The following is a 20475-nucleotide window of genomic DNA, read 5'->3' as shown; positions in this document are numbered from 1 at the left end:
TCATCTAGAGATAGAGCGAGGGTACTTTGACCTGCCCATTACAACTGCTGCTAGAATGCCTTGGACTCTGTACTTGGGAAACAACAGGATAGAGGAACCACCATCATGGCAGAGATAAATGACCTTTCTCCGCAAGGAGCTAGTCAGGCCTTTATATGTGCCCTTGTTGCAGGGTGACTGGTAGATGTTGTGCATTTTCCCAGTAATAAAAGCTACTGTGATGACTCACATTTTACAAGTTTGAAAAGAACCCATTTTTTTTCTTACTGTATTATTGATTGTTAAAATTTATCTAGTGACTTTCAGACATCTAGGACCTTGATTGAAACTGTTTTCTTAAATAATTCATATGATTACTTTCCTAACATAATCATGATCTCCATGATTAAGTACTTTCCTAGTGCATGAGTGAAGTGCTGAATTCAACCCAAAGTGCTGTCGGAAAAATAAACTACATCTATGAATTCCTAGAATAAATCCCACCCGGTCATGGTGTAGTTTTGTGCTACTAGATTCAACATTTGTCTGTCTGTTTGGGTTGTTTCGTTTGGTTTTTTGTTTGTTTTATTTTTAATATGTGAGTTTTTGCCTATCTGTGTGTGTCTACCCTAAATACATGCCTATGCCCACAAACACCAGAGAATGTTGGATCTCCAGAATTGCAGATGGTTTCCAGCCAACTTTGTGGGTGCTAGCAATCAAATCCAGTTCTCTAATGTCATCTCTTCAGCCCTATCAGTTTGTTTATTTTTGAGGAATGGTCTAGCAACTCATGACAGTCTTCCTGTCTCAGTCTCCTAAGCTAAGATACAGGTTGTAAGCTACCACGCCCAACTTTTTGTTTATTACCCTTATGCTGCCCAAGATGGTCTCAGGTTTTAGTGAAATCAATCCTCCAGTCTCTGAAGTGGCTGGAACTAACAGTATATACCACAATACTCCATATGTTTTACTTTTACAAATTTATTGTAAAAATAAATATTAAACTATGAAATAATACAAAAGTATTAAGGATCTGGAATGGTGTTACATGCCTGTAATCTCAGCATTTGGGTGAGGGAGGAAGATCTGAAGTTTGAGGCCAGTCTAGGATCCTGTATCAAAAATAGATAGATAGTGAGAAAGATAGATAGATAGATAGATAGATAGATAGATAGATTCACCTATTGACTGAAACAATTGATGCAAAGAATATACTATACTAATACACTGTAACCAAAACAAAAAATAAATGACCTTCATTTTGAAGAAAAAACATCATATAAACTGATTAGGGAGTTTGTAAAGTACAGAGACCAGATATAGTTGCACAGAGACACAAAACAACCAACACAAAGAGAAGAAAAAAACAAGGACACAGGGGTTCTCTGTGACAACTAGATTTTCTGTTCTAGAGAATAGAAATGTTAGAGAGGCATTTATTTAGTTAATTTTTATCATAAGTAAAAGGATATAAATAATATCTTCAAAAAATTCTTCTTCCTGGCAATTTTAGTCATAACTTTCTTTTTAACAGACACACTTTATTGGATTATACCTCCAAAAAAGAATAGACAGTAAAAATGTAAAAATTGATAAAATAAAAATATAAATAAATCAATTCCATACTAATCATTTGGAAGTCAAAAATATAAATATACATTACTTAAACTAAACAGTCAATATTTTTAATACAGCAGACTGCATCTCAAAAGAAACTGAGAATAAAAAAGCAAAAATGAACTGAGGGAAATCTTTATTGAATACTTACTGAGCATCTTAATCTGCAGAGCTATGAACTGGCTTTCCCACCGCATGGACTTCCTCTGTTTGGGTAAAGATGAATGATCTGAATTGAGCAATCAAAATAGTTCTCCAGTACGGAACTGGTTTCCACCTGACGCTGGTCAGAACTGCTAGTAAGAAGGATATGTACCACTTGTGTCAGGCATTTCAGAGTTAGTACTCACTTCCTCAGGATCTCCTTCCTCCCATGAATCACAATCAGACAAAACCCGCTTGAGAACTATTCAAGAAATAGCTTGCAAAGCATTCCTCTGAAACATTAAAAACAGTAAAAGATGAAATGAAATCTAAAGGTTTTATATATTTGTAATAACAAAGAATTTAGTAAGCCTATGGGTAACTTTTTCTTTTAAATAAATTAACAAAATTATTAACAGATATATTTGATAAACACTGTAAATGTTACTTGTATCTAAGCCTTATTTTGTTCACTACTAGTCTGAAGTTCAACTTCACCTTCTTTGCAGCTAAAAGACACCATGTAAAATAAGGTTTTGCTCAAAAAAACAGAAGACAAAGACTATAAAAGAGCTATTTCTTTATAAACGGAAAGGGGTTTCTTTCTTTCCTTTTCCATCCTGGAGAGCAGACAAAATGCTTAGATACAACCCAAGATTAAATTGTAGGCAGTGTACAGAAAAAAAAAAAGATACAACCCAAAATTAAATTGTAGGCAGTGTACAGATAAAAAAGATACAACCCAAAATTAAATTGTAGTCAGTGTACAGAAAGTAAAATAGGACACACTAAGGGTCTTAGCCCATTGCTGATGTGAGAAGTCCTTCTGTGTTGCTTTTATTGGCTAATAAAGAAGCTGCTTTTGGTCAATGGCTTAATAGAGTAAAGCCAAATTGAAAGAGGTATAGAGAGAGAGTAGGCGGAGTCAGGGAGATGCCATGGAGCTGCCAGAGGAGAAAGACGCAAGACGTCAGCCAGAACCTTACAGGTAGGCCAAAAGCCTCATGGTAAAATATAAAATAATAGAAACTGGTAAACTAAAGATATAAAAGCTAGCTATCAATACGCTTAAGTGATTGGAGAAGCAGTGATTTAAATAATATAGCTTCTAAGTGATTATTTCATTGTCTGGGCAGTTGGGAACAAACAAATGGTCTCCACCAACAAATTGAGGCCAATGTGGCCAACTAAATCTACTTAAAACACAAGAAAGTTTGGGAAGAAATTCTTCGCAGCTTCTTTAAAAGAGGTCTTCCTGATTCAGTGGTAGCAGAAAAAAAAAGTGTGGTTTTGAAATGGCAGCTTCCTGGTTTGTTCATGCTGCCAGCATGAACTCTGGCTCTTTTAGGAGGCTGAGCACTTGAATGGGGTTTGTGGGCTGCTAGTGTGCTGTAAGTTACTTGGTGGAAGCATGGGCCAACAGGCTACCAGAGTTGAAGTGGTGAGTGTGGCTCCCACCCGGCAGTCTCAGAGGCAGTGAATGGACCTCCACCATGTTGGACTGGGTTGAATCAAAAGGTTAAGCATTGGCTCTAGCTATGCCCACTTAGCATTTAAAAAAGGGGGGAAGGGGCTTCTGGTCAGAAAATAATTACAGATATGCAATAAAGACAGATTCAGATATAAAAAAAGACCTGTAAATGGGTCACAGTGCTAGAAAAATGTACATAGGTTTGGGACAGAGAAGAAAAAGAATATAGACAGTTATAAAAAAAGTAAATCGTTTTAAAAAATAAAATGAAGTCTTTAAAGAGACAAAGTAAACTCGTAGAAAAAATAGAGTAAGAAAAATAAGCCACATAATGATGAAATATACACAAAAATCTGGATTATATATACTATTGTGTTTTCTTTAAATTTTCTGACTGTGAAGGAGCTAAGTACAGAGTGACATTTCATTGTACAGGCTGCTAAGATAAACCAACATACATACTTTAAAGGTATCTTGATTTCAAAATATGGATCTAAGGATATAATGCTTTGGAAAAGAGGTTCTACTTGCTTCCACAGAGGATGAGAACCTATGGATTTCTTCTAGACTAATGTGGTCTGATGGACCAAGACCTCCCTGAAAGGATGCCATTAACACCCCCCAAAATACTTTGCCCAACAAAAAGCAGGAAGCAGTTTGGAGAGAACTATGCCCAAATTCCTAAATATTGTTTATAAATATTTGTTTACATTTAAAGGAGGATATGCTATAGAGATTTTCATTGGTATGGAACTTGGTTTATTAATATAAATTTAAGGTCAATGTTGTTATACTATATACTATATATTTCTGATTTTGATAAAGGTCTCATGTTTGTGCAGCTCATTAAAAATGTAACATATAATTTAAAAATATAGGTTAAAAGATAAGCATCTGTAATAGTCAAGCTTGTAGTTATGTTAGTTAGATTTTCTAGATGTACAGAGATACATTTCAGATGGATAGTCATTCTTCAAACCTTTCAAAGTCCTACAGAATATGACATTTAAAATGTTTTAAGAACTTAGGATTTTTCATGGCAGTGAAATACATCTGCTCCTGCAAGCACCAAGCTACTTCAAGAGGATGATGTGCATCGAAGAGGCTCCTCGTGGAGCTCGTTAGCCATTTGGGCAATAAATTGTTCTTTCCTTAACTGTTTGAATGGACTTGCAAGATACTCAGAAAAATGACTGCTATAACTGCCTAAAGAAGGTGAGACAGTCCTTCAGGATCCCTGCTTCATGAAAGAGTCTGCCAAACATTCTGCAGGACACATAAAAAAGTGACTGATAGACAATATAGGCAGAACTGTCTTTGAAATTTCCTGCTTCATGGAATAGTCTGCTGGATACTATAGGCCAGTAGTATGGGCTGAAGATGGATGCTCAAATGATACAGAAGATCTGTGGGTGACTGTCCACACAGAGAGATGTCTTTGTCATTTCTAGAGATTTGAAAGTAGCTTACAATGCACTTCCTGTTAACTTAGTAATATTATATCCTTCTGGAGTCTTCGATGGAGTTGAAGAACAGATATAGTTTTCTTTAGTTATGATAAAGTAGATGTAAGTATTGTAGCTATAATTCTTGCTTGATACCTGTTTTGTTTTAAGTAATTTTACTATGTTAAATTAAAAACCTTCCTTTTTATTTAAATAGAAAAGGGGAAATGATGTGGTGGTACAGGATTATTGTCTGTATTCTATCAATCATGTTTTAAATAAATGCTGATTGGCCAGGCAGGAAGTATAGGCAGGAAAACCAGACAGGAAGTAGAGGTGGAGCAAAGAGAATAAGAGAATTCTCAGAAGAAGGAAGCCCATTCCTCCCATTCCTGCCCAGACCACCAAGAAGCAAGATGTAATGTGCCCCGCTGGAAAAGGTACTGAGCCACGTGGCTAACATAGATAAGATTAATGGGTTAATATAAGTTACAAGAGCTAATAAGAAGCCTGAGCTAATGGGTCAATCAGTTTTATAACTTATGGAGATCTCTGTGTGATTTTCTTTGGGGCTTGCCGGCTATGGGGTACTGGGTGGGACAGATACCCTAACAAGCAGGCTCCCTCATGTTACAGTGTGGGAAGTCCTTCTACATGTTGCTTTTGCCTGTGATAGGGCAGAACAGAGGTAGGCACGGAAAACTAACCTGCTGGGAGAAAGGCAGAGTTGCAGGATGCCATGTAGCCGCTGCCAGAGACAGATGTGATAGAACCTTGTCAGTAAGCCAGAGTCACGTGGTGATACACAGAGAAATGGGTTAGCCAAAGGCAGAAGAGCTAGCTAGCAATGCACTTAAAATATTAGCCAAGCAATGATTTAAATAATATAGTTTCTGTGTGATTTCAGGACTGGGCAGACAGAAACTTCCACCAATACCTTGCATACATTTAAATTTCTTAACTAAATTTAAAACATCAGTGTTACTAGATTTTATGTTATAGAACTAAGTCCACTCCAAATGACTTAGGTTTGTAAAATAACTGACACATTTATGACTAATTTTACAAATATTTCTGAAACTCCTTACGTTAAGTAGTTGCTGTAGCACAGGTCTATAATCCCTGTTACTTGGGGAAGTTAAGGCAAGAGAACCAATAAGTTCAAACCTTGCTTGGGCTACAAAGTAAGTTTGAGACTAACATAGACAATTTAGTGAGACCCTGTCCCAAAATTTAATTGTAAAAGAAAGGAGAAGTGTATACAGTTCAGTGCTATAGCAATGTCTGACACATGTGAAGTCCTAGGCTCACTGTCCAATAATGCAGGAAAAAAAAACAATATGTAATGAACATAATTATGCAATAACAGTCCATAGGTCACTTAGTCTTACTATTACCAATAATAATATTAACAATAGATAATATTATGGAAGAAAGTACTGATGGCATTAACCAGTATTTGATCTCCCCTAAAAAATCTTTACTATTAGAACCCATGATGTTTTCCTGGATACATGGCTACCAACAATACAGATCATACTGCCTATTTCCCCTGCTGATAAGAAGGTCCAGGAAATGAATTTTATCATCTGGACACATTTGGCCCTTTTACATGACAATGCCCAAGTTTGGTAAATGAGACACGGGACTGAGCAGATGCAGTGTTGCACATCTCTAGTTCCAGCACCTGAGAGGCAGAGGCATGCAGATCTGATGAGTACAAAGTGAGTTCCAAACCAGCCAGGGCTACATAGTGAGATGTGTCTAAGAAGAGAAGGGAGAGGGAAGGGAGAAGGGAGGATGAAGAAATGAGAGATCATTATCTCCTGAAAAGAGTTTATTTATGTCAGTATCTCTGTCATAACCCCATTTTTGTGCTCCAGATGTCTGACATTATGGTCAAAACACCAGCAGCTACTAACAAACTGATGTTCAGAAGGAATCAAGAGTCTCTGAAGAGCCTGAACTGTTTACTAACTTTTTATTTTCTTTCTTTTCCCTCAAGTGTTAGGGACTAAACCCAGGACCACCACATGCTAAGTGTATGCTGTATCACTAAGCTACATTTCCAACTCCACAACTGCAGTTTTTGATTAGGAGACAAACATAAACTAAATTAAGCTTAGATTATTTTATTATTATACAGCAAATAATAAATCAGATACAAGTCTAACCTCCTTCATTTCTACAAGCCCAGACCACTTTTGCTCATTGTTTTACCAAGAGCGTGTGTCCTTTAGTCCTTATATATATATCCTGTAAATATCACTGCTTCCACATTATAAGTGTGTAACCTAAAGACAATTTGAGTTCAACCTCTGTGAGACAGACTCGTTTCAAACCTAGGTCAACCCTAGCATCCTTGCACTTAACAAAACACAACAGACTCTCTTATGTGTATTTACAGATCTAAAATACAAATATGTCAGTGAACAATTCAAGTACAACACTTTGGGAAAGACCCATTATCAGACTTTTTCTTTTCCTTTAATAAGAGCCATCAAATACTCAACCAACTTGTCCTGACCCAACAACCAGCAAGCAACCTTCTGACTTCTGTAAGTCAAACTGACTATGGTCTGATCACAAAGATTCTGAGTAGCACATAACATAATAAATCGAGTCTCAGGTACCTATTTTATTTTTCATGGCAACAGTTCATTACAGAATTATCCTTGAGGTTCATAACCCATGAATGAGTACTAACAAGAATATGTCTCTAGGTACTCAGAGATGAATGAGACCCATGTAGGCTTCCCCCTCAGTCAACAACACCATTCCTATTTTTTTTCATGTTTATATATCTGTCAATTCCTATTCACAACAGTAAAAAAAAAAATTGATAAAAACTGTAAGGCAATGATCCAAAAGAAGAAAAGCAGCAAATGAAACAAAGTGATGAAGTGAACTTAAAACAGAAAGTAAGGTTGAGCAAAGATGGCACACCCTTTTAATCACAGCACTCTGGAGGCGAGGCAGGAGGATACTGAGTTCAAGGTCAGCCTGGTCTACAGAACGTGTTCCAGGACAGTCAGGACTACACAGAAAAACCTTGTCTCAGAAAAACAATCAGAAAGCAAGATCTAAACCACTGCTTCTTTCATCTTAGAAAGACTGTTATCTTCCACCAGAATCAAGAGAAGTGCACAAAACCTACCAGGAAGCCTTAAATAGTGACACTGGATTCTAAAAAGGGAACAGGATAAATAAACTAGAGAATGAAATTCTAGCAGAAATCTAAAAGCGACAGGAGTGAATATGCACTGGATGTGAAGATTACTAACTGAAAACTATGATAATATAATAGAAACAAAAATAGAAAAGATAGGGAGAAAATTTCAGTAGTGGAAATACAGTATTTTATTTAAATTCCAATGTAAGCAACAAAACACAGCAATGTAATACTTGTGATTCTGCCCCCAATAAAAATGTGCACTTTCATATGTTATAGTTGTTACAACATAGCAAGATCCTTTACAGCCTATCAAACTAAGTTCTTCCTAGGTTATGTATGCTGTTCTTCCAAATTCCTTGGCTCAAGGAATCCTGTCTCAACCTCCTGCACTGTTCTGACTAAAGCTTGGTAGCACTGTGACTGACTCACTGCTGTATCCTGTTGTTTTATGAATTATAAAAAGCCATATTTGGAGAGCCAGGCCATGGTGGAGCATACCTTCAATCCCATGACTCGGGAGGCAGAGGCAAGTGGATCTCTGTGAGTCTGAGGCCAGCCTGGGTCTAAAGAGCAAGTTCCAGGACAGCAGAAACTATACAAAGAGAAACCCTGTTTTGGGGTGGGGGTGGGGGGAACCATAGTGGAGCTGGACTGTAGCATGAGTGTTTGCCTCTATCATGCATGGCGTCATAAATTCAATTCCAAGACCATACAAAAGCACATATTATTACATCACAAATTTGTTTTATTACCATTTCAACAACTGAATTTCAAGGTAGTTTTTCTTTTATGATAGGTATTTTAGACATTTAAAAATTCTGATAAGTGTCTAAACTCTACAATGGGTATACTATACAATATGTACAAAAGGACAAAGACTCTCTTGCTTAAAATGCATCATTTAAGAAAACATGTAGAACATTCTCTCTGAATTATTAGCCTTTTGGCAACAGGCAATTACATTCAGTTTTGCCAGAGAAACACTTTTGGGACATATATAGCTGTATAAATATATTTAATAATTGCAACTAGACAGCAGAGTGAATAAATTTATGACTTTGGAAATCAAACTGGCTAAACTTTTATTTCTTCATACCTCTAATAAAGATGATTTCCTTTATACTTTAAAATAATATCTAATAACTAAAAGTCAAGAGAAATAGGAACTTATAATACCAATACTCATTTAATCTATTCATCCAGAAATACTAATTGTCAGTGTTAATGTTACTTAGGATTTTAATGGAAGATTTTAAGAAGTTTAGTTTTAAATAAAATATAAATTTGAAAGTTATCTGAAGCATCAAGTTATAAAAGACAGAATGCATTAAATAATCCATGAAGAGACTTTTGTGTTGTTAACTACAACTTATACATTAACTTTCAACACTGTCCTCACCTGCCCACCGGCTACAATGGCTCCAAAGAGATGCAATAAGCAACACTTAAGACTTTCCTTGAGATGTTCACTTTCCTGAAAACATTCTGTGAATATAATACACAAATGAACAAATCAATAAGATTTCTATTGCAGAACACAATTCATGTCTAAGGAAATTGACATATGAAGAACTCTATGAAAAGGCTAAAAATCCGTCAAAAGGCAAGGCTGACAAATGTGTCATATCTCATTTACTTCTCATAGTACTCCCTAAGAACATCCTGACCCAGTATAAATAAGCTACTGGAAGATAAGTTATTATCTCATCTGAAGTAATGTGGTTACTGACAGAACTAGAACTTAACCCAGTCCTAACTTAAAATCTCTTCTGTTTTCTTAACAACTGACCCTTACTTTAGTGAATTAGAAAATAAGAGTTAAATAAAAGTTTCCTAAATCTATTCCAAGGATCAATACTCTAAATTTCTAGGACTAGGACCTTATGTCTTTTAGCATAATAAAATATTTTGCTACTTTTAAATGCTATAAATGCACATGTCAAAGAAAAATAAGGCAGAAAAACAAAACAAGAAATCCGGAAGTTTCCCTCTGACCTTTTCCTCAATTTACCAACATACTTCTACCTTTAATTTTTTTTAAAGAAAAAGAGCTGTACAATATAGTGTCTTTCTAAGGATTTCAGTGAATATTGTATCCAGGACTCTCACCTCAAAATACAAAAAGCCATGGAGCAAAATTTGCTTTTGTAACCTATGTCAATCCTTCAATATACATTAAATCATCTCCAGATTACTTACACTAGCTAAACATGCAAATAGTATGTAACTCTAACAATGTACTGTTTTAAACGAAAACAAAAAAATCTGTACATGTATAGATGCAATTTCTTTTCCACTGCATGTTTTTAAGCCACAGTTAGTTGTGTCTGCTGATGTGGAACTCATGGATGTGGAAAGTACTGAATACACTTCTAGTTTTTGAACTTAATACATTATGGACATTACTATAACAGATAATATACCTTATTCATCTTTATCACCAAAATAAAACAGCCTGATGAACATTTTGTTAACCAGTTCTCTACTGACAAACTGTTGTTACCCCACCAATTTGGGAGGGGTGTTAGATCATGTACATGTATGTGATTCTCATTAACTCTGCCCCTGAACACTGGAATTATAGACTGTGTGAATCCTCACATTTTCACACTGAGTACTTTACTGACTGAGCCATCTGCCCAGAACCTATTTGTCCGTTCTTTTTATAATTCTATAGTAAATACTATTTTGCCTTTATTAATACTTACACAAAAATATAATGATAGATATCCAACTTTACACATAACACTGCCAAATAAAGCTGTAAAATGTACTAATAGAAACTCGTACTTTAAAAAAAAATAAGCCATTATAGCTATGTTGGAATAACTGGCATACACATGCTTTCCTGTTTTAGACAATATAAAAATGGACAAATCAGTCTCAGAAATAGGGTCAGAAAACTGTCAAACATAGATGGAAAACAAGCTGAACTCAAGGATTAATTCAGGTTTCTTTTTAGAGACACTTTCAGAATCACTGCACAAAATGGGAGGACCCTAAAAGACCAGTGCTGTTTATTGAGTTCAGGGGACATGAAACAGTTTTAGGAGAGGCTGGAACAACTGGAATTTGCAATGTAGAATACTGGAATGGAGAATGTTATACCAGGTGCTTCAAAAACACATATAACACTTGCTTTGTGTTTGAGTAACAATCCTCATAAGATAATGTAAAATTCTACAAGCAGGCAAAAACTACAAAGATGGTGTAAGTAGAAAGATTTTATAATCTTATACTAAGATGTAAGATGGGTATTTCATTCAGCTCTGGGGAAACTTAAGAAAATAAACAGTATAAAGACTATAAAAAATACATACTATGTTTTCTCTAATCAAAATTTTGCTGGAAGGGGTAGTGAGAAGGCTTACCAGGTAAAACGTCAATTCCTGCCAAGCTTAATGGCTTAAATTCAACCACCAGGATCACAGAATGACTTCTGACATTTATGTAGACATGTACAATACATTGGGAGGCACATTTTGTTACAAAAAAACCCCACAAAAAACCACACATTTTCTAACAAAGTAGCAAAAATAAGTTATCTGAAGACCCCTTTCAAGAAAACTGCAACAAAAATAAAAAAATTCTATCTTGTCCAAAGCCAGAGTCAAAGCAAAAAGGTGAATACATGTTTCACTTATTTTTGATCATCCAAAGCACACCCAAGTCAAGCTCAATGTCTTCAAAGACATTCCAGAAAAAATACACATGATCACTACACCCCCACTATATTCTCTGGTAAAGTCGAACAATTAAAAAAAAAAAAAGAAAGAAAAAAGGTAACAAACTGCTCCATTTGAAAGTCAAAGTCAGCAAGCGTCAATTTAAAACAGGTTTCAAAGACCTGTTTCATCTGTTTTCATCTGTTTCATGATACTGAAACAGACAGCTCAACACCTTGATTTCCTGGTGGAAAGAAAAAGGCCCGCTATGTTCCATTAGCTTCTATCTACAATGTTTTGCTATCTTCCATTAGCTTCTATCTACAATGTTTTGGATGGTTTCAACAAAACTGAAATCATCTGAGGCCCCAAATCATATAATAAAACTTTTCACTTTCCTAGATCACAGGATATAAGGAATCTCTAAGCCTAAAGCCCCATTACTATTGTAGAAACTATATCTGGGAATCATTTGGCTTAGGGTATCCATCTCTTAATGGTATTAGAGCCATTCAGGTCTTTCTTAAATCCTACCACTGCAGCTTAGTGCCTCTGGAAAATTAACAAGTTACTGTACTCTTTGGATTCCTAGTTATAGCTTTATGCATAAGCTTCTAAATGAATCCCTAAAATGAAGCAACTAAGTTCTCTTTCACGGGACTAAGAACAAAAGAAGTCTTCTGAGAAATTAAAAGCTTCTTTAATCAGGGATGTAACTTTGGAGGTTATTACAACTTGACAGATCTTTTAAACTGTATGTTACCAAATACCAGGGTGTAACCCTGGAGTTCTCAAATTATGCCCTAGGTCAAAGCTATCTATCTACTTGTAGGGTAAATATTAAAACTGATTCACTTGACAAATGGTTGACAGGATACATTAACTACAGCCTTTAATCCTAGCACTTGGGAGGTAGAGGCACGTGGAATCTGAGTTCTAGGACAGCCTAGTCTACACGATGAGTTCTAGGGCTCCGAACTATGTGGAGACACTCTGGTTCAAAAGAGGGAGGGGGACAGAGGGGAAGGGAGGTGGGAAAAAAAGAAAAAGAGAAAAAAGAAAAGTAACTGTCATGACTCTTTTAATAATAGAAGAAGTCCTTAAATTTACTTTGGGGTCTCCACTGTCTATATTTTATATCAAATAACCTCTCTATTAAATCCCAAATCTCCCACTGGTTTAGATACTTTTATGTTACCAAGCCTGGCTACTTGATAACTTTGAAATATCTTTACAACAGTGTCCCACCTCAACTCTTCTACTTTATTTCCTACCCCAGAGTATGGTTTATTTAAATTTCACAAATGCAATATGGCTCATCAACAGCAGTTCCTATGCGAATAATGAAAAATAAACCAGCTGCGCTACTACTGTCCTCCTTTCAGGTACCACAGAAATCAGCACACTTGGTTAGACGAGTAGGCTTAAATTTTGCTGCAACTTAACCAGAGCAAAAGGGAAACTATGCACACTGCCTCTAAATACCTTTCTTGGTAATACATGCACATACTGCCCTCTGGAGGGAAAAGATTTTATTTTAATGCTAAAAGTGATCCCATCGATTATGGATTTCGAATTCTAAGTTCATTAGAGACAATACATTTGCTGGCTGAAATAGCAGCGGTCCTTTACAAGGCACACCAAAAAGAAGTCATTTAGGAAACTAAAAAAGGAGATGCGGCAGTCAAACAGGCAGCTGACTATCCCTTACCGCATTTTGGTGCTCCTTGCACAAGACCTTTCCACCTCAACCTGAAAAGGTCACTGAAGTATCTGAAGCTCTTTTTCTGGAAATTACTCCCCCACTTAGCTTTTCAGGTACTCTTTAAAATAAAAATGTGCCTTCAGCTGCTTCCCAAATCACTCAATTTCTATCTAAATCTCTGGGAAGTTAATACTATCTTCATTCATTTTAGAGTCCTTACTCTTCTAAAACGGTGGAACATTCTAATCAGACCATTAAGTTGTTTTTAAAAATTATGCCCAGAGATTGAGTATATCTAAAGGGTGTTATTACCAAGAGCCTACATAAGACTTCAAACAGCTTTTGGCCTAACCCCTTCCAAGGTGATTTATCAATGCCTCGTTCTATATGTAGATCTGTTTCAGGAGGAAGAATCCCAGTCATCCATTCAATATGCTTCTAAGCCTAACAAACCAACAGGCTATAAAAACCACAGATTACAGAGACTGCCTAAGGGTTATGGAGATTGTCTAAACTGCTTTCAATGGGAAAAAATAGATGTTAATATAAACTTATATGGAGGAGCCTCACACCTATCAACTGACTGGCTCTTTTTTCTTTTGCATTTATTTATTTACCATATGGGAAAGGAGGCATATGTTTTCATCTATAGCACCAGTATAGATGTCAGAGGATCACTTGGGAAGGAGTCTCATTCTTCTGTGAGAATGTGGCCACTGGTAAGGTTCCCATGTTCCAATGAATGACTCTGCTATCATGCATATATGGGTAACAATAACTGGAGTTATTAGGTTATTTTAAAAAAAACTCATGAAGTTTGTGAAAGATATGTTTTTAGGAAAATATAAGAAGAATTGGAGGGAAAATGAGAGTAAATATGATATTTCATTGGATGTGTACATGAAATTCTCAATAATAAAAAAAGTTTTAGAAAAAGCTAAGCCTTGCTATTTGTATTTGGTTCTAGCTAGTCTTATTCTTTTTATACCCAAGATAAAATTTAGTTCTCTTAGGACTAGAGGGAGGCTCTGTGGTAGAAAGCAAATGTTGCTCTTGCAGAGGACCAGAGTTTGATTCCAAGTGCCCACACTGTGGTTCACAATCATCTTTAACTGCAGTTCCAAGGGATCTCATGTTATCTTGTGACATCTAATGTATGCGGTTCATAGGCATACATACAGCAAAACATTCACATAAAATAACTAAATCTAATTTTTAAAAACTAAAAATTAAGTTGGGTGTGGTGGTACATACCTTTATTCCCAGCACCAAGGAGGGAGAGTGAGTTTAAGACCAACCTGGTCTACAGAGTAAGTGCCATGACAGCTGGGACTACACAGAGAAACCCTCCCAAAATATCAAAATAAATAAATAAACAAACAAACATAAAAATTGTTCTTTATTCAGGCCCAAGACTATGCTCATAGCAACAGAGAAGATAAAAGTTGAGTCTATAGATATACCTGATGTGGGATTCCCCTCTGTATGTTGTAAATACAATTGTTTAATAAAGAAACTGTCTTAGGCCTGTAATGGCATAGAGTAGAGCTAATCAGGGAAAACTAAACTGAATGTTGGAAAAAGGTGGCAGAGTCAGGGAGAACCCATGGAGCAGCCGACAGAGACAGACACATTGGAATCCTACCTGGCTGGTAGGCCATGAACCTCATGGTAAAATATAAAATAATGAAAATAAGTTAAGATGTAAAAGCTAGCCAATAAGAAGTTAGAGCTAATAGGCCAAGCAGTGATTTAATTAATATGGTTTCTGTGTGGCTATCTGTAGTCTGAGCTGCCGGGCAGTCGGGAAACAAACAAGTGGCCACATATACCCAACACATCCACTCCCATAACTCTGGACTTCAAAAGTATATACTCTTCTTCAAGGCTATGACTAAAGTCCACTACAACTGATCATGCCAGACCTGGTTGCTAGATAGGATACTTCCCCAATGCTCTAGTAATTTGAATTGAAATCAAAAAAGACAAGAGCTTTCAAAGGATGAGACAAAGGCAGCAGTGCTAAGATATATGCTAAGCCTTGCCTTACAAGCACTCCTTTCACAACAATTAAATAATCAAGACATCAGGATATTTTCAAATCTGAGGTATAGCTATATAAAGGACTAACAAAAGATGTTTAAGTCAGAAAGTCTTTTAATGCTGAAAACAACAAATCTGTACTTATTCATGTATCCCAGTGGTATTATTTACATAGGATTGATCTCCATTGATGTAAAATATGACTGCCTGCCTTTGATCCATCAGAATGATTTGTTACTGAGTAGGTCATGAAGTTGAGAATATGCTGGTTAGCTCCTAATGGCATTTAATGGCTCTAAGGCACTATCCTTTGGTCCTGGTTGCTCTTAGGATGAACTGATGGGTATAGACTAGAATTTCTGACTATAAGATCAAGAAGTAAAAATTCTGATTATCCTGTGCTACAACATGGTTGGAACCTGAATGTTTTCATTGGTATAACTAGTTAGCTTTTGTTAGATGATTGATTCTACCCGAGGAGATCAGCTACAACTTACATTCTATCTAGTGCCTTTGCTAAGTGCAAACAAGTGGAAGGCCACACAGAGCGAGACAATAGGGTCAGCTCACTGTAGCCAGGCTCAAGGCACCCGGAGTTGCCTGGTATTCTACCTAGTACCTTCACTAACATGCTAAACTTGAAGACCCTCTTTCCTCAAAAGTCTATAAATGTATTTTCCTTTGTTCTCGTTTTTGTTGTTACTCCTACTCCAGATTCCCCAGCAGCAGGCAATATCACTAAAGGATGTTTCCCTTAAATCTGATTCAGTGCATCTCTCTAGTGAATCTCAAAAGAATCTTTATTACTTAAAACAGTTTTTATTTCATCTACAGATATAGAGAATGTCATTTTGGCATATTAAAATTCTTATTATACACATATTTAGGAAGTTATAAATTATATAGCTCAGAAAATTTCTCTTAATTCTTAAGTATGAATTATTTTATTTAAAAAGCAACTGTACAAAAGTACTACTTTAAATACCTTCAGCACTTGTCAGGAGACACTGCACTTTTATTAAGGCTCAGCATTTTATGGATATGCCTAATATCATCTCATATACATTACATACAAAAGAAGGTTCAAGGGTCCAGAAAGATGATTCAATAAGTTAAAGAGTGTTTACCACCAATACAAACAGCATGAGCTTAAATCCCAGGATCCACATTAGAAAGAGAAGAAAGATCTGGAATAGCAGGACTTTAATTACTGGTAAGAAGAATGTGACCTGATTCTTATCTCTGGCTCTAAAGGCATCCTGGGGTACCAAAAGAAACATTAACAAATAACTAAAGGTGGCTCCAACAGCTCTGAACTTTTAAAGATTTTTATGTAGAAGGAGACACTCTTGATAAAGAATAAGGACATACCATTGCTCCTCCTAGAAGAAACAATCTAACCAAGCCCACCAACCACTTCAAAGTCCCCCAGGAAAATCTATACTATGCTGTGTATCTTGTCTCTATTCTTGATGGAGATCACAAGAGTCTAGGCCGAGATTCCAGTGACAATATGACTTACTGATTTAATTGGCCATTTCAGCTAAGGTCGGAAATAAGGACAGAATTATACCAATAAGGACTTTACCATTTTCAACTGAAGAGAACAGAGAAAATAGGAAGGAATGAAGGTCAAATTGTGTTTCTTCAAATTCAGAGGACTATACTACAGTTAGAGTGGGGTCAGAACAACCTACTCAGAGCCCCAGGGGCAGAATTGTGCTCACAAATACAAGCACACAGGTGGTGACTCAAGAAAGCAGAGAAAAGCAAATCCCTACCTAAAAAAAAAAATTTAAGGCCAGCAACACGACTCAGCCAGAAAAGACTTCTACTGTGCAAAACTGGTGACCTGGGTTCTATTCCTGGAACCTATGTAAAAACAGAAGGAAAGAATTAACTCCACAAAGTTGGTCTCTGACTGCACACTGCGGCATGCTTGCCCACATACATGTCAAACATAGATACATACAATAATTTTAAATAACTAAATAAACTGAATGCCTTATAGAGCTAGAAGGCACAGCACTAGCTCCCTAATCAAAGAGCAAAGCACTAAACCAAATACCATTTTGAATCTTTAAGTAATGAAATTTGTTATCTTTCCAGATTTTATGATAGCTTGTGTAGAGGCTGAATTATGCAGGCCCATAATTCTGAGAATTCTGAGCGACCTACAAGGTGCACCTACCACACACAGAAGGTGGTAGTCTGGCTTTTTGATAGTAAAATAACCTGATGCCATCCTAACAAGTGGTCAGAGTATGCTAATGTCATTCTGCTCCTTTTATTGTAAATTAGGAGATTGCCTGGAGAAGAGATGTTTTCAGTAGACATGACAAAACAGGCATAGGCGGGAGGTGACCTAAGTCATCCCCCCACCCCCACACCTAGCTAACAGAATGCTAATGAACTTACCCCTCAGTTTACCTTTGTTTAAAAAAATAAAAGCTGTTTGGAAAATAAAATGAATGGACTTTTCAGGAAGTGATTTGAGATTTTCAGGATCTGAATGATCTCTGAACTCCCTCCAAATACTGTCATATGAATAGTATCTTCATTTCCATGCCTCCATTCTGGTATAAGAAATTATGTTTGGGCTGGTCCCTGACAAGCTTAAAACATGTACCCCCTTTCTTTCTTCCAATTTCTCCCTTTTAGAATGAGAATCTAAATCCTCTTCCGGATTCACCATTGTATTTTAGAAGTACCTATTACAGGTTCACAGCTAAAGAGGGAAGTGGACTCACTGTGAATGCATCTGAGTTTTGCTCATATCTGATTAACAATTAGAGGAGATTTGGGATTCTAGACTATTGAGAACCAATATTGGAATGTGTTAAGTCACTTGGATTATCAGGGTGGAATAAACATATTTTGCAAGTGATAAAACATTAATGGGGGGGGGTGAAATAGTATAGACTCAACTATCCCTCCCAAATTCAAATACTAATGCCTTAACTCACACACACCCATGACTACACTAGAGCCTAGGCTTTTAAAGAAGAGATTAAGGTTAGATAAGATCAGAGAAGGGATTGCCTGATACAACAAAACTGATGCTCTTGTTTGAAGAGGTATCAGTCCTTCTAAAATCTGAGAATACAAGGAGACTAACACCAGGCTACAAAAAGACCTCACCAAAAACCAAACCCTTCTAGGACCTGGCTCTTATAATGTCAAGCCTCCAAAACTATGAGTAAATAAACGTCTGTGTTTAAGTCACAATCTCAAGTATTCTGTTATAGCAGTAAAAGCATACTAGAATGTGTGAATGTGTTTTATTACCATTGGTTAATAAAGAAGCTGCTTTGGCCTATGGCAGTGCATAATATAGCTAGGCAGGAAAACTAAACTGAATAGAGGGAGATAAAATGTGGACTCAGGGAGATGTCTGCAGCCACAAAGGAAGCAAGATGTGAGGTAACAAACCATGAGCCTTATGGTAAAATATAACACAATAAAAATGAGTTAAGATGTAAGAGTTAGTTAATAAGAACCCTGAGCTAATAGGCCAAAGAGAATATAACTAATATTAAGCCTCAGAGTGGTTATTTCATAAGCAGCTTTGGGAACAGGCGGGCAGAGAAATATCAGTCCAGGAGGACCAGGGGGACTTCTAGCTACTATGTAGTACTTCTAGCTACAATGTCTCAATAATGCAGTTATGAAGTAAAACTAGTACATGAGAATCAAGCACTGAACCAACTGAATTACATTCCTACCCCAGCATTATCTTTTTATCTCCAAATATTTACCTACATGTATATATGTGTACCATGTGTACACAGAGCACAGAAAGGCCAGAAAAGGAACTGGAATTGGGAACCAACCATGGTCCTTAACAAAAGCAGCAAGCACTCTTAACTACTAAGTCATCTATCTCTCTAGCCTCCAGCACAATCATTTTTAAAAGTGAAAACTAGCCATGTATGGTGGCAGATGTCTGTAAAATCAACACTCAGGATGAGATCAAGTCACACTCAGCTACAGCAAATTTGAGGTCAAGCTAGGAGACATGGAACCCTGCTTCAGCATAAAAAAACAGTGAGGGTGAAACTAGAACATATATATATAGCCATGCACAAACAAACTAGTCACATCACTTAATGGTTTGGGTGCTAACTGGTTTGTTTTCTGGTTTTAAGGATCAAATGGAAGGTTTGGTGCATGCTAAACATATATTCTCTGGATATCTCTCAAGATTTCTCATCTTAGTAAAAATTGTGAAGTTCTAAAATACGCAATTTTTAAAATGTTCAGCTCATAGAAACAGATCAGCTCTTAAAAAGAATTAAATGGAGAAAATTAATCAAACCAAGAACCTTTAGCACAACCAAACACAAATGAACTAACCTTGTGGTTTTGTTCTTTAGTAGCCTTTACTTTATAAAATCACAAACCAAATTAAGGTCAAAACTAGAGTAAGAAAAAAGACACTAATCAGAACTGATCGAAATCAAAGTAAAGTAGGGTGTTACTTACGATAAAAGAAAGGAGCAAACTCCACTGTGAGAGAAGCTGGCTTGTATTTCTGTCTGCTCTTTTCCACAGAACTAAGGATTCATCTATCATTAAAAAAAAAGTCAATAACAAATTATAACATGAAAAAGCAGAGGTGACACAATTTAAAAAACAATTTCAAAACAAATTTAACATCCTGATTTTGGTTTGCAAACTGAACAAACATCTTCAGGACTGGTACAATGTTCAAAGAGAAGTTGAAACAACTTAAGTGTTTACCAATTAGAGAATATTTTTATTACGCATTGTGATAGCCAACTTAAGTCTCCAAATAACTGGGAATTTAAAAAGAAGCCAGCATTTAAATTCCCAATCTGCAGAGGAATTTGCAAGGCAGTCCTGAGAAAGTGATAGCTAAGACTATGACAGTATTCCTTGGAAACCACAGAAGCCAGTGACTGACCTGTGCTTTACTGAGGTTTTATTCAGATACAGTGAGTCCAGACCTTTAAGTTCCCTCATTTTGAGGATGCAAATCCAGTACAAAAATGAGATTATCATTTAATGAAAACTCCAGGAGTTTCCATGGATATTTTCTATAAACTTTAACAAGGCCAAAACAAAGTATGCAGGCTTTTACTAAGAGCATTGCAGTCATTCCAGTTCAACACGAAATGAAATTACTTAGATAGGCTAGGTGATAAAAATATTGGAGAATAAAGCCTGTTAAAACCAATAATATTATCCAATAGTGGAATGGCGAA

At 36.3% G+C, this 20475-nt stretch overlaps 1 long non-coding RNA gene across 3 annotated transcripts in view; it reads right to left on the bottom strand.

The window, feature by feature from the left end:
* Nucleotides 1-963: 963 nt before the first annotated feature.
* LOC148123223 (uncharacterized) overlaps nt 964-20475 on the bottom strand; it is a 93439-nt gene continuing 73927 nt past the window's right edge. For all 3 annotated transcript variants that reach the window (XR_015737256.1, XR_015737257.1, XR_015737255.1), the window contains 5 exons: nt 19733-19815; nt 9234-9319; nt 1950-2036; nt 1751-1805; nt 964-1094 (listed from right to left, as the gene is read on the bottom strand). This is a non-coding gene — a long non-coding RNA (uncharacterized LOC148123223). The remainder of the gene's footprint in view (nt 1095-1750; nt 1806-1949; nt 2037-9233; nt 9320-19732; nt 19816-20475) is intronic.

The sequence above is a fragment of the Myodes glareolus genome, chromosome 1 (genome assembly GCF_982192425.1).
Source record: "Myodes glareolus chromosome 1, mMyoGla1.1, whole genome shotgun sequence".
Lineage (NCBI taxonomy): Eukaryota > Metazoa > Chordata > Mammalia > Rodentia > Cricetidae > Myodes > Myodes glareolus.
This window is presented reverse-complemented; position numbering and strand designations above follow the sequence as displayed.